Source organism: Lepidochelys kempii, chromosome 9, assembly GCF_965140285.1.
Source record: "Lepidochelys kempii isolate rLepKem1 chromosome 9, rLepKem1.hap1, whole genome shotgun sequence".
Classification (NCBI taxonomy): domain Eukaryota; kingdom Metazoa; phylum Chordata; order Testudines; family Cheloniidae; genus Lepidochelys; species Lepidochelys kempii.
Genome location: NC_136388.1, coordinates 25,614,611 through 25,626,723, shown reverse-complemented (window position 1 = coordinate 25,626,723; position 12,113 = coordinate 25,614,611).

Below are 12,113 nucleotides of genomic sequence, written 5' to 3'. Positions count from 1 at the left end.
ACATACGCAGTGTACTGGACAAAAATCACGTCAGTTGCTGAGCAATTTAGGAGGCTTGTCTGGACATCAGCACTTCACAGGTACCATGCTGCATTCTGACAGAGCATAGAAAATGAAGTGGAATGCAGCAGTGAGAGGGTAACTGAATGACCCAAACAGTTTGAAAGGAACAATCACTTCCTTTGTGAGGAAACAAAACAGAAAAAGTCATCTGCTTTGGAATGACCTAGCTGTGACCCTGTCTGAAAACAGCAGGAAAACCAACTTTAAGGCAGCACCGTCTTTGCTAGTAATAAAATTAAAAATAACTATGTATAGAACTCCCTTTGCTCATTTCACTGACTGTCATATAGCCCTGCTATGTCTTCTGCCACCCATTCTTTGGCACTTCATTTCTCTTTTACTTTCTTCCCCTCACATTCTTTTCTCATGTTAATTATCAAGGAAGGCTGAATCAGTACAGATGGGAATTAAACACTGGGATTTACTACAGCTACAAAGAGTGGATTTAAAATCAAGGGACACTTTGAAAGATGTAAAACTCTCAAAACCAAATTCTGTGTACAGAGCGTTTGGAATGTGCAAATCTTTGCTATGATAGGTGAGCTCTTCACTCTCATGTCAGTCTCATATAAGGTCACCCCCATTTTACAGTATCCCCCCTCTAGGTATGACCTATTTCCTGAGGGAAAATTGGTATTCACTATAAATATATTTGCAGCAAAGCCTGGGAGGGGTACTTTGTGGTCTAAGTACCATGTTTGGAATGCCTACTTTTCCACAGACCATAAAATTAAATCCCATCAGAAGAGATTTGACCTTTCATGGTGGATAAAATGTATGTCATGAGGCTTGTTGCAATTGGCATCTAGGATAAGACCCTAAAAAATGAGGTCCTGACTCTTCTACTTGTATAAAAGATCACTCAGTAGACTATTCATAAAAGTGATGAATTGCCTTGGTGTTCAAGGCCAAAATTTCACCTACATGTGAGCAGAGAGTAGCACAAATCTGCAGATCTGGTCCAAGATTCGAGGAGGGGAAGCAAAAGTGGATGGGAACCTGGGAGGCAGTGACCATGAGATGGTTGAGTTCAGGATCCTGACACAAGGAAGAAAGGAAAGCAGCAGAATACGGACCCTGGACTTCAGAAAAGCAGACTTCGACTCCCTCAGGGAACTGATGGGTAAGATCTCCTGGGAGAATAACATGAGGGGGAAAGGAGTCCAGGAGAGCTGGCTGTATTTTAAAGAATCCTTATTGAGGTTACAGGGACAAACCATCCCGATGTGTAGAAAGAATAGTAAATACGGCAGGTGACCAGCTTGGCTTAACAGTGAAGCCTTGCTGATCTTAAACACAAAAAAGAGGCTTACAAGAAGTAGAAGATTGGACAAATGACCAGGGATGAGTATATAAATATTGCTCGGGCATGTAGGAATGAAATCAGGAAGGCTAAATCACACCTGGAGTTGCAGCTAGTGAGGGATGTTAAGAGTAACAAGAAGGGTTTCTTCAGGTATGTTGGCAATAAGAAGAAAGCCAAGGAAAGTGTGGGCCCCTTACTGAATGAGGGAGGCAACCTAGTGACAGAGGATGTAGAAAAAGCTAATGTACTCAATGCTTTTTTTGCCTCTTTCTTCACGAACAAGGTCAGCTCCCAGACTACTGCACTGGGCAGCACAGCATGGGGAGGAGGTGGCCAGCCCTCTGTGAAGGAAGAAGTGGTTCGGGACTATTTAGAAAAACTGGACGTGCACAAGTCCATGGGGCTGGATGCATTGCATCCGAGAGTGCTAAAGAAATTGGTGGATGTGATTGCAGAGCCATTGGCCATTATCTTTGAAAACTCATGGCGATCGGGGGAAGTCCTGGAAGACTGGAAAAAGGCTAATGTAGTGCCAATCTTTAAAAAAGGGAAGAAGGAGGATCCTGGGAACTACAGGCTGGTCAGCCTCACCTCAGTCCCCGGAAAAATCATGGAGCATGTCCTCAAGGAATCAATTCTGAAGCACTTAGAGGAGAGGAAAGTGATCAGGAACAGTCAGCATGGATTCACCAAGGGAAAGTCATGCCTGACTAATCTAATTGCCTTCTTTGATGAGATAACTGGTTCTGTGGATGAAGGGAAAGCAGTGGACGTTTTATTCCTTGACTTTTGACACGGTCTCCCACAGTATTCTTGTCAGCAAGATAAAGAAGTATGGGCTGGATGGATGCACTACAAGGTGGGTAGAAAGTTGGCTAGATTGTCGGGCTCAACGGGTAGTGATTAATGGATCCATGTCTAGTTGGCAGCCGGTGTCTAGCGGAGTGCCCCAAGGGTCGGTCCTGGGGCCAGTTTTGTTCAATATCTTCATAAATGATCTGGAGGATAGTGTGGATTGCACCCTCAGCAAGTTTGCAGATGACACTAAGCTGGGAGGAGAGGTAGATACGCTGGAGGGTAGGGATAGGATACAGAGGGACCTAGACAAATTGGAGGATTGGGCCAAAAGAAATCTGATGAGGTTCAACAAGGACAAGTGCAGAGTCCTGCACTTAGGACGGAAGAATCCAATGCACCGCTACAGACTAGGGACCGAATGGCTATGCAGCAGTTCTGCAGAGAAGGATATAGGGGTGACAGTGGACGAGAAGCTGGATATGAGTCAACAGTTTGCCCTTGTTGCCAAGAAGGCCAATGGCATTTTGGGGTGTACATGTAGGGGCATTGCCAGCAGATCGAGGGACGTGATCATTCCCCTCTATTCGACATTGGTGAGGCCTCATCTGGAGTACTGTGTCCAGTTTTGGGCCCCACACTATAAGAAGGATGTGGAGAAACTGGAGAGAGTCCAGCGAAGGGCAACAAAAATGATTAGGGGTCTGGAACACATGACTTATGAGGAGAGGCTGAGGGAACTGGGATTGTTTAGTCTACGGAAGAGAAGAATGAGGGGGGATTTGATAGCTGCTTTTAACTACCTGAAAGGTGGATCCAAAGAGGATGGATCTAGACTATTCTCAGTGATAGCAGATGACAGGACAAGGAGTAATGGTCTCAAGTTGCAGTGGGGGAGATTTAGGTTGGATATTAGGAAAAACTTTTTCACTAGGTGGGTGGTGAAACACTGGAATGTGTTACCTAGGGAGGTGGTGGAATCCCCTTCCTCAGAAGTTTTTAAGGTCAGGCTTGACAAAGCCCTGGCTGGGATGATTTAGTTGGGATTGGTCCTGCTCTGGGCAGGGGGATGGACTAGATGACCTCCAGAGGTCCCTTCCAACTCTGTTATTCTATGAGGGGAGAAGACGACTGCCAGCTCTGCAGCAATTTGTCTCTTCCTTGCAAACATATGGAAATCCCTCTGGATATGGGCTCAGTGGACGTGGAGGGGACAAATTGGGATGGAGGAACAGAGGCTTTCCATACCATCGTCCCCTCCCAACCTGTGGAACAGGCCAGCACAGATTAATTCTAAGTGGGAGTTCCAGGGGCAAGGACTCGGTGGTGAAATCCCTAGCACCATGGCTCCACCACTCTGACTCCTAATTAAAGACAGTCTTTCTCAGGAAAAGAAAGAGCATCAGGGCCTGACCAGGGGTCAGGGGCATAACATTGTATTGGCACTTCTTTGGGGCAACTTGCATAAATGACTCTTGGCTTTGCTGTGACTATCTATTGGAGAGTTCACCCAGTGAGCACTTTTAGCCCCTCTGATTCTGCACACAACACTAGCCAGATTCACTGATATTTTTAAAACTAAACTCAATTTGTACTGTTTAAAATAATCAATCCTTAGTAGAGGTAGTTGAAAAAAAGGGGGGGCAAATCAAAATTGTGTGTGGCAATTTCTCCTGAAATTTACTAACTCTGATAAGCTCAGTTTTAGTTTTAAAATAAAATTAAAGAGAGCCATCAACAAAAGGTAAAAATGGAAACAAACAAAATAAACCCAGAAAATAAAATAGGAGACATAGAAAGTTAGGTTGATTTTGTTTTATAGATTCTGTAAATCTAAAGTTAAAAGAAAACACAATGAATTTCTTTAAGCTCTATTTTTGCCTCCTTAGCCTAAGTTAATTTGAAAGGGTGTTAAAATTATTTTGGGTTGAAAAAGTGTATGCCAGCTGGTTATCTTTATAGCTGTGTTCTAGATCCCTAAAAATGGTGCATCCTAACATAACAGAATCCCTCAACACCTTCCTGAAAGAACCTTTGTGTATGTCTTAGAAGCGTATTTTTCAGGGTCCATGGAACATATTTTATTAGGAAAGGGCTACTAATTAATTTTGATTGATAGGAAAAGGATCTATTAACTCTGCTGATGTAAACCATGGCTAGGCTGGAACTAGAAAGGATGAGAAAGCAGCAAAAGAGTAACTGAGAATAAGTGAAATTTTTTCTCTTCCAGAATAAAAAGACAAAAGAACAACAGAAGAGTCTAAAGATTTAATTAAAAGTATGTATTTTGTCAAAAGGAAAGTGTATTCATGGAGTCTGAAGCACTGGAAAGAAGTGGCACTGAAAACCGGCAAAAAGCTAGGTGTGCTTTTCTATTATCCCTCACTAGGTGGCATGTGCGTGAGAGAGAGAGAGAGAGAGAAAACTCTCTTTTCACAGTCTGGTACCTTTCAGTTGTACATTTTTCTAAGTGGCTCTCCCTTCCTCAAGGTTTTCAATACATTTTCTTTATAATATTTGCAAACATCCTCCTTCAAGGCATTGAGTACACCCATCAAAGCACAGAGCATCCTGAGTTCCACTGACTTCAGTGGGAACTCATGGTCCTTAGCATCTCTCAGGATCAGGCCCTTATTACTTGAGTCTTTTTCTGCAGTAGGCAGAAGTCAGGCCCTTCTGTTGTATTCAGACTGAAATGAATGCGAGGCTGCATTCTACAGTTATGGTTGGGTGCAAAACAAACATTTGAGATGGGGCAGCTGGTGGCCACCCCAATATTTAGAATGCCTAATGCTTTCCATTATAAAAGAGTCTTCAAACCTTTTCTTTGAGAAGCTCTCACATTATCCTTTATTTGCAACAGGTCTTTGCTATTCAGCAGAGGGAATATCCTCAGATTACATAAGTGTCTTTTCTTTGCCCCATGAAATTCCGTCCAGCTTTTTCAGGGATATAAACTGTTAAAACCACCCTCTCTCTTTCATTCCTCAGCCTGCCAAAATAAGCTGAACGTGAACGTTCTAAAGTTGAGCTGATGCTACCCCAAAGCATCAGCAATAACACACTGTATTGGGAATGCTGGGGAGCTGCCAAGCAGCTGTAGGGGTGGGATGGGAGAAGACAGCCAGGCTGAGCTCCCCAACAATCCTGGACCCAGCATATGGTTCCAGTGGCCCATGCCTTACTTTGGGGGCATCACATTGGGCAGAAGACCGCTCTCCATAACCTCTACATCTCCTGCTGGGTGCAAGGGAGACAGTCACGCTGAGCTCTCCACCATAAATCCCCTTCATCCCTCGGGGCACCACATCCAGCTGCAGATCCCCAATTCCCAGGGAATAGGGAGAGAGCGAGGAGGCTGGCTGCGGCTGGGATCAGGTCTCCCTACGCCAACCAATCCCTAGTGGTCCATTCCCTATCTGGGAAACAGCCTTTTTCTACTACCACTTAATGGTGTTAGTTCTGTAGCTGAAGTGGTAACAAGCTGGGCTGCAGGCTCAGGGCCCCACTCCTGCTGCTGATACACACAGTTACACTTGAGCGCACTGTTACATGTGCAAAGAGCAAGCTTTTTACACCTTTTTCCTTTATTAAAAATCCTAGAAAATTATGTTAAAAAATTAAAAATTTAGGTGGCAAAGTTAAGCACTCAAAAGTTAGGAAATGTGAGGTTTATGGTTAGCTGTGCAACCTTAATTATGTCCCTTTGTGTGTATGTATTATGATACAGTCTCTAATTACATGATCACATATTATTCTTTCCACAGGACTCCTGCCTCATTCAGGGCACAGCTCAGACACAAAAAAGGGCAGAATTAAGGTTGCATAAGAAACCATAAATCTGATATTTCCTAATCTACAGGTGCTTGATTTTGCAATCTAAATAACATTCTTTTAATGTAGTTTATTTTTGATGTAATAATATCTACTCTGGATTATTTGTGGCTTTTTATTTCATTTTTTAAAATAAACACAGTATGCTGATACAGATCAGAATGAGAAAGGCAGCTGTTTCATCTCAGTATATACAATGACTGGAATGAGATTGGAATGCTAAAATGAGTACTGATGCACAGGCAGATTGGCGAGATTATTGTGGCCCTTTCTGTAATGTGGTAACCAATGAGAGAGGATTGAGACTTTTGGAGTTTGCCAGCTATAACAATCTGGTTCTTGCAAACACATTAGGAGCACATAAAGCATCCAGACGATCAACATGGCACGCACGTAATGGTCTATATCAGTGGTTCCCAAACTTGTTCCTCCGCTTGTGCAGGAAAAGCCCCTGGTGGGCCAGGCCATTTTGTTTACCTGCTGCGTCCGCAGGTTCAGTGGATCATGGCTCCCAGTGGCCGTGGTTCGCTGCTCCAGGCCAATGGGAGCTGCTGGAAGCGGCGCGGGCCGAGGGACGTACTGGCCGCCGCTTCCAACAACTCCCATTGTCCTGGAGCAGTGAACCGTGGCCAGTGGGAGCCGCGATCAGCCGAACCTGCAGACGCAGCACATAAACAAACCGGCCCGGCCCGCCAGAGACTTTCCCTGCACAAGCGGTGGAATAAGTTTGGGAACCACTGGTCTACATCACAGCCAGATCGACTATATCATGGTGCAAAACCGATTTCATTCTGGGATTAACAGAGCTAAAACAAGGAGCTTCTCCAGTGCTGATATTGGAAGTGATCACAACTTTGTGATGCTAAATTTTTGGCTGTGGCTAAGGAAAATAATCAGGCCAAAGTTCACCAGAACCAAGTTTGACTTAGAAAGATTCAGAGACCGATACATTGCAGAGTCATTCCAAGCAATGATAGGCCGAAAATTTGCCCTGCTGCTTGCTCTAGAGGAAGATTTAGAACCAATGACCAATAATTGCAACGCTGTAGTGAATGAGGCAGCAATGGAAATCCTTGGGAAACATCATAAGACGACAAAACCATGGTTCACAAATGCAATAATACAAATGTGTGACATTAGAAGAGAACTTAAGAGAGACAGGAACAGCACTGAGGAAGCTGATAAATACAGAGTGACTGGCAGAAAGATCAAGAAAGGAATTAAGGTGGACAAGGAGATATGGATTGAAAAAACAATGCTCTACAATTGAAGAGTGTATCAATAATAGAAATAGCAAATGAGCCTTCCAGGTTGTAAAAGATCTGACAAAGGAAAGATGGACCAAAGCTAACACAATTTAAGACAAAGAAGGGAACGGTCTTACAGAAGAAAGGACATCATCAATAGGTGGACAAAATACTGTGCTGATCTATACAACCACCAGACAAATTGAGATCCTAGTGTTTTAGACAGCACAGATTCAACAGAGAAGGATGATTTTCCAATACTACATGAAGAAGTGGAGACAGCTGTGAAATCACTCAAGAACAGAAAGGCTATAGGTATTGACAACTTCCCAGCCGAACTGATGACGTTCAGAGGAAAAATAGTAATAGATGTACTCACCAAGATCTGCAACAAGATCTGGCAGACCGGTGAGTGGCCCTCCATGTGGACACAGTCACTAATCATCACTCTGCCAAAGAAAGGCAACCTGCAATTGTGTCAAAATTACTGGACCATAAGCTTAATTAGCCATCCCAGCGAAGTGATGTTGAAAGTCATATTGAACAGATTGAAACCACAAGCATAGAATATCATTGCTGAAGAACAGGCTGGCTTTCATGCTGAAAGAAGTATCACAGAACAAAAAGAAAAGGAGTACTTGTGGCACCTTAGAGACTAACCAATTTATCTGAGCATAAGCTTTCGTGAGCTACAGCTCACTTCATCAGATGCATACTGTGGAAAGTGTAGAAGATCTTTTTATACACACAAAGCGTGAAAAAATACCTACCCCCACCCCACTCTCCTGCTGGTAATAGCTTATCTAAAGTGATCACTCTCCTTACAATGTGTATGATAATCAAGGTGGGCCATTTCCAGCACAAATCCAGGGTTTAACAAGAACGTCGGGGGGGGGGATAGGAAAAAACAAGGGGAAATAGGTTACCTTGCATAATGACTTAGCCACTCCCAGTCTCTGTTCAAGCCTAAGTTAATTGTATCCAATTTGCAAATGAATTCCAATTCAGCAGTCTCTCGCTGGAGTCTGGTTTTGAAGTTTTTTTGTTGTAATATCGCAACTTTCATGTCTGTAATCCCGTGACCAGAGAGATTGAAGTGTTCTCCGACTGGTTTATGAATGTTATAATTCTTGACATCTGATTTGTGTTCATTTATTCTTTTACGTAGAGACTGTCCAGTTTGACCAATGTACATGGCAGAGGGGCATTGCTGGCACATGATGGCATATATCATATTGGTGGATGTGCAGGTGAATGAGCCTCTGATAGTGTGGCTGATGTGATTAGGCCCTGTGATGGTGTCCCCTGAATAGATATGTGGGCACAGTTGGCAACAGGCTTTGTTGCAAGGATAGGTTCCTGGGTTAGTGGTTCTGTTGTGTGGTATGTGGTTGCTGGTGAGTATTTGCTTCAGGTTGGGGGGCTGTCTGTAGGCAAGGACTGGCCTGTCTCCCAAGATTTGTGAGAGTGTTGGGTCATCCTTCAGAATAGGTTGTAGATCCTTAATAATGTGTTGGAGGGGTTTTAGTTGGGGGCTGAAGGTGACGGCTAGTGGCGTTCTGTTATTTTCTTTGTTAGGCCTGTCCTGTAGTAGGTGACTTCTGGGAACTCTTCTGGCTCTATCAATCTGTTTCTTCATTTCTGCAGGTGGGTATTGTAGTTGTAAGAATGCTTGATAGAGAGCTTGTAGGTGTTTGTCTCTGTCTGAGGGGTTGGAGCAAATGTGGTTGTATCGCAGAACTTGGCTGTAGACAATGGATTGTGTGGTGTGGTCAGGGTGAAAGCTGGAGGCATGTAGCTAGGAATAGCAGTCAGTAGGTTTCCGGTATAGGGTGGTGTTTACGTGACCATCGTTTATTAGCACTGTAGTGTCCAGGAAGTGGATCTCTTGTGTGGACTGGACCAGGCTGAGGTTGATGGTGGGATGGAAATTGTTGAAATCATGGTGGAATTCCTCAAGGGCTTCTTTTCCATGGGTCCAGATGATGAAGATGACATCAATATAGCATAAGTAGAGTAGGGGTATTAAGGGATGAGAGCTGAGGAAGCGTTGATCTAAGTCAGCCATAAAAATGTTGGCATACTGTGGGGCCATGCAGGTACCCATAGCAGTGCCGCTGATTTGAAGGTATACATTGTCCCCAAATGTAAAATAGTTATGGGTAAGGACAAAGTCACAAAGTTCAGCCACCAGGTTAGCCGTGACATTATCGGGGATAGTGTTCTTGACGGCTTGTAGTCCATCTTTGTGTGGAATGTTGGTGTAGAGGGCTTCTACATCCATAGTGGCCAGGATGGTGTTATCAGGAAGATCACCGATGGATTGTAGTTTCCTCAGGAAGTCAGTGGTGTCTCGAAGGTAGCTGGGAGTGCTGGTAGCGTAGGGCCTGAGGAGGGAGTCTACATAGCCAGACAATCCTGCTGTCAGGGTGCCAATGCCTGAGATGATAGGGCGCCCAGGATTTCCAGGTTTATGGATCTTGGGTAGTAGATAGAATATCCCAGGTCGGGGTTCCAGGGGTGTGTCTGTGCGGATTTGATCTTGTGCTTTTTCAGGAAGTTTCTTGAGCAAATGCTGTAGTTGCTTTTGGTAACTCTCAGTGGGATCATAGGGTAATGGCTTGTAGAAACTCGTGTTGGAGAGCTGCCGAGCAGCCTCTTGTTCATATTCCAACCTATTCATGATGACAACAGCACCTCCTTTGTCAGCCTTTTTGATTATGATGTCAGAGTTGTTTCTGAGGCTGTGGATGGCATTGTGTTCCGTACGGCTGAGGTTATGAGGCAAGTGATGCTGCTTTTCTTTTTGCGAATACAGACGAACATGGCTGTTACTCTGAAACCTATCACAGAACAGATTTTCATCCTTCTTGATCTATGTGAGAAATACTTACAACACCAGCAGGACATCTACCACGTCTTTGTTGACTTCAAGAAGGCATTTGACAGAGTATGGCACGAAGCTCTCTGGGCAACCATGAAGAAGTACAATGTTGGTCATAAGCTTATTCTTACCATTAAACAACTGTATGCCAAGGCCAGCAGTGCAGTTCTCGTCAATGGCACAATAGGAGAGTGGTTTCACTCCACTGTGGGAGTCCGGCAAGGCTGCCTTCTTTCGCCCACACTGTTCAACGTCTACTTGAAGCACATAATGACTGATGCCCTAGAAGATCACATATGCACAGTCAGCATTGGGGGGGTGAACAATCTCAACTCTTCCGTTCGCTGATGACATTGATCATCCTTGTGAAACGATTGGATGAAACCTCCGCAAAATATGGCATGGAAATCACTGCAGAGAAAACCAAGCTGACAAACGTGATGGGATCAGCTCACATATCACTGTCAGTGGAAAAGAGCTGGAGACAGTGAAACAGCTCAAGTGTTTCGGGGCAATCATCACTGATGAAGGATCCAAGGCAGAAATTCGGGCAAAAACGGTGCAAAGAGCAGCAACAGTGGCAAAGCTAAAGTCAATTTGGAGGAATAAGAACATCTCCCTGGAATCCAAACTGAAACTGCTGCACGCATTGGTCATCTCCATTTTTCTATATGCATGGAAGACATGGACCCCTATGGCAGAACTGGAATGAAAAATACAGGTAGTAGAGATGAGATACTTCTGTAAAATCCTCGCATCTCCTATTTCAACCATGTCACTAATGAAGAGGTCTGCAACATCATCACCCAATGCGCTGGGTCATATGAAGACCTCCTGATGACCGTGAAGAAGTGCAAGCTGAAGTGGTATGGCCAAGTAACAAGATCATCTAGCCTATCCAAGATCATCCTCCAAGGGACAGTACAGGGGAAGAGAAGATAGGGTGACCAGATGTCCCGATTGTATAGGGACAGTCCTGATTTTTGGGTCTTTTTCTTATATAGGCTCCTATTACCACCCACCCCCATCCCGATTTTTTACATTTGCTCTCTGGTCACCCTAAGAGAAGAGGAGGTAGACAGAAGAAGAGATAGATTGACAACATAAAAGAGTGGACAGGAATGGACTTCGCAGAGACTCAAGCACTGACACAGAATCGTCAGGGGTGGAGACAATTGGTTGATTGCTCATCAATGATGGTGCCCCAATGACCAATGTGGCTTTGGGAGTGGTGATGATGATGATGATATACAATGAAAGCAGCACTGTGACGCATGGATACAACAGTCCATCTCTATTCAGTAAAGGACTTAATTAACCCGAATGGGACTTAAGCACATGTCTAAAGTTAAGCCCATCCTTACGTCCCTTGAGTGCTTTGCTGAATTGATGTCTTAAAGAGGACAGAGATGATTAGGGACTACATTTTTGGTTCTGTTTATACAGTCCCTAGCACAATGGGATTCTGGACCATAACTAGTGCTCCTAAATGGTATGGTAATACAATAATAGTAATACTAAATAGTAATAATAATATATGGTGTAAGTGAGTAGCATCAACTAGAGCTGGGCAACTAACATAAGAAACATCTCCATAAACATTTGCTCAAATAAAAAATGGAATTCCCTTTGCTAGTTTAATAGCGATTGTATTACCTTCTGTGAATATTCTAATTAATGAGTTTATTAGCAGTGTTGATTTCAGTGGTTGCAGTTGGATACCCAGCACTTTTAAAAATCAAGCCACTTGTTTTGGTTCCTAAATATGGATCCAGGAACCTCACTTTAGGCATCCACTATTTAAAACCTTGGCCTTCATTGTCACATAGATAAAACTTGATTTTCCTAGAATGCTTTTATACCTTGAGTTTCTTGTATATTCTTCCAAATACATAGAAGAGAAAGAAATCTATTTCCATCAAGAACAACAATGTCAACAATACAAAGGACAATTTTACATCAACATACACCTACTCAGTACCCT